Raw genomic sequence first — 3,881 nt, 5'->3', positions numbered from 1 at the left:
ACGACCTGTTTCAATGTCGGTGATGAAGAGTTCCAGCTTGTTTTCAAAAGCAAACATTGTTTGTTGAAGGGATAAGACTGTATTTCCAACGCTTTGCATTTTCACATTGAGCTGGTTCAGATGTTCAGTCATGTCCACGAGATAGTAGAACTTCAGGAGCCACTCAGTGTTAACTAACTCAGGATGCTCAATATTTTTCATTTCAAGAAAAGTCTGGATTTTGCTCAGACAAGCCACAAAACAGCTGAGCACCTTCCCTCTTGACAACCAATGCACATTGCTGTGCGGAAGCAGACCAGGATGATTATTCCCAACTTCATCCAGCAGTGTTTTAAACTGGTGATCATTTAAAGCTCGGGCAACAATAAAGTTGACCACCTAAATGACCAGTGACATCACCTCACCAAGCTGCTTGCCACACATCTGAGCACAAAGCGCCTCCTGATGTAGGGTGCAGTGAAAACTTAGGATGGGTCTCTTTTCATGTTCACGAAGAAGTGCTACGAATCCTTTGTTTTTCCCCACTATGCATGGAGCACCATCATAGTGCTCCAGTGCATGAAATAAGTTTATCCATCGGTAGATTTTTTCTTTAGCAAACTCAGTGAAAGACTTGAATAAATACTCCCCTGTTGTTGTCTCTTTCATAGGCAAAACAGCAAGACTTCCCTCATGTAGTGTGTCACCGACAGCATACCTTGCAATCACACTGAACTGGGATAAATGGCTTACGTCTGTTGACTCATCCAAAGCAAGAGAAAGAATGGTGCTGCATTTATGTCCTTCACTTGTGTTGCCTCAATTTGATTTGCCATCATGATGGTATGATTGTGAACAGTTCTTGCCAATAGAGGCATGTCTTTTATTCATTTGATTATCTTGTCTTTATCCAAAAAAGTTGTCAAAAAGTTCATTGGCAACATCAAGCATGAATGTTTTGGCATACTCCCCATCTGTGAATGGCTTTCCATTTCTCACAATTGCTAAAGTACCAGCAAAGCTAGCCAAATTCCAGTCACCTTGTTGGGTCCAAACACAGAGTTGCTGCTGACTAGCTTGCACTCTGCACAGTAGCTCTTGACATGCTTTCTCCCTGCTGTCCCCTGCTGGATATTTCGATGCAAATGTAGTATGGCGTGTGTCAAAGTGCCGCTTTATATTTGACTGTGTCATCGATGCAATTTTATCATTGTATATTAGACACACTGCAGAACCTGCTTTCTCCACAAAGGTAAATTCCTCTGTCCATTCCTGCTGAAAACTATGATACTCCTCATCTTTTTTTCTTTTAGCCATCTTCTTCATCAAAAAGGTTTCTGCAATTAGCTAGCTGACTACTTGATTAAAAGGAGGGAAGTTTACTTCCTGACCTCACAATGACCCATGTACATTATGCATTATCCAATAAAAATTTGGTGTTATCCCGGAGGACAGCTGTGATTGGCTCCAGCCACCCGCAACCATGAACATGAGCGGTAGGAAATGAATGGATTGTAATACATGAGAATGTTTTATATTTTCAACGTTATTATTTTTTATTAAAGATTTGTCTGCGAGCCAGATGCAGCCATCAAAAGAGTCACATCTGGCTCGCGAGCCATAGGTTCCCAACCCCTGACTTATTGGATGATTCTTGTATGTCCCCTGACCAGGGATTGAACACACAACCTTGGCGTATGGGAACAACAGTCTCACCAACTGAGCTACCCAGCTAGGTAATATCTCATTGTGGTTTTTTTTTTTTTTTTTAAATGTTTTTTTTTTTATTTTTATTTATTTACAGGGACAGAGAGAGAGAGTCAGAGAGAGGGATAGATAGGGACAGACAGACAGGAATGGAGAGAGATGAGAAGGATCAATCATCAGTTTTTCGTTGCAACACCTTAATTTGTTCATTGATTGCTTTCTCATATGTGCCTTGACCGCGGGCCTTCAGCAGACCGAGTAACCCCTTGCTTGAGCCAGCAACCTTGGGTCTAAGTTGGTGAGCATTTTTTATTTGCTCAAGCCAGATGAGCCCGCGCTCAAGTTGGCGACCTCGGGGTCTCGAACCTGGGTCCTCGACATCCCAGTCCAACGCTCTATCCACTGCGCCACCGCCTGGTCAGGCTCATTGTGGTTTTAATTTGTATTTCTCTGATAATTAGTGACATCGAGCATCTTTTTATATTTATTGACCATCTGTATGCCATCTCTGGAGAAATGTCAGTTTATGTCCTCTGCCCATTTTTGACTTAGATTTTTTTTATGTGAAGTTGAATAAATTTTTAATAAATGTTGGCTATTAACTTCTTATTGGATGAATTGTTGGCAAATATAATCTCCCATTTAGTAGGTTGTCTTTATGTTTTGTTCATTATTTATTTTTCTGTGCAAAAAATTTTAGTTTGATGTAGTCCCATTTGATTATTTTACTTTTGTTTCCTTGCCTCAGGAGATATATCAGAAAAAAATATTACTAAGAGCAATGTAAGAGAGCTTACTGCTTTTTTTTTTCTTCTAGGAGTTTTATGGTTTCATGTCTTAGATTTAGGTCTTTAATTTTGAGTTTATTCTTGTATATGGTGTAAGAAAGTGGTCTATTTCATTTCCTGTATGTTTAATTTTTTTGAAAAAAATTGTTCAGATTTTTTTTTGAAAAAATCTGTTCAATTTTTTCAAAGTCATTTATGGAATAGACTCTCTTTACCCCATTGTATATTCTTGCCTCCTTGTCATATATTAATTGACCATATAGGTATAGGTTTAGTTCTGGGCTCTCTATTCTGTTCTATTGATCATGTGTCTGTTTTTATGCCAGTACCATGCTGTTTTTATTTATTTTATTATTATTATAATTATTATTTTTAGTGAGAGATAGACAGACAGACAGAGACAGGAAGGGAAAGAGATGAGAAGCATCAACTCATACTTCTGGCACTTTAGTTGTTCATTGATAGCTTCTCATAAATACCATGCTATTTTAATTACAATGGCCTTGTAGTATAGTTTGATATCAGGTAGCATGATTCTTCCAACTTTATTCTTTTTTCTCAAGATTGTTGTGGCTATTCAAGGTCTTCTGTGGTTCCACATAAATTTTAGATTTATTTGTTCTAGTTCTGTGAAAATGCCATTGGTATTTTTATAGCGATTGCATTGACTCTATAGATTGCCTTTTAGTATGGACATTTTAGAAATGTTTTCTTATTAAGATAAATTAATTTGCCTGACCAGATGGGGGCACAGTGGATAGAGCGTCAGACTGGGACATGGAGGACCCAGGTTCAAAACCTTGAGGTCTCCGGCTTGAGCACAGGCTCATCCCGCTTGAGTGGGGACTCACCAGCTTGAGCGCGGGTAATGGGATTATAGACATGACCCCATGGTCACTGGCTTGAGTCCAATGTTGCTGGCTTGAGCTTGGTGTCACTCACTCTGCTGTAGCCCCCTGGTCAAGGCACATATGAAAAAGCAATCAATGAACAACTAAGGAGACTAAGGAGCTGCAATGAAGAATTGATGCTTCTCATCTCTCTCCCTTTTTGCCTGTCTGTTCCTATCTGTCCTTCTCTTGGTCTCTCTCTCTCTGTCTCTGTCACCAAACAACAACAACAAAAAGATAATTTATTTTTTAAGATAAGCTTTCCCCTTTGTGATACTAAAAATACATATATCCAGGCTTGCTTTTTAAAAAAATCTTATTTATTGATTTATGAGAGAGAGGGATGGGGGAATGAGAAGCATCAATTCATAGCTGCTTCACTCTAGTTGTTCATTGCTTGATAGCTTGTCATATGTGCCTTGATTGGGCAAACCCAAGGTTTTGAACCAGTGACCTCAGCATTCCAGGTCAACACTCTATCCACTGCACCATCACAGGCCAGGTATCCAGGCTTGTT

This window comes from Saccopteryx bilineata, chromosome 1 (assembly GCF_036850765.1).
Source record: "Saccopteryx bilineata isolate mSacBil1 chromosome 1, mSacBil1_pri_phased_curated, whole genome shotgun sequence".
In the NCBI taxonomy this organism is placed as follows: domain Eukaryota; kingdom Metazoa; phylum Chordata; class Mammalia; order Chiroptera; family Emballonuridae; genus Saccopteryx; species Saccopteryx bilineata.
This window is presented reverse-complemented; position numbering follows the sequence as displayed.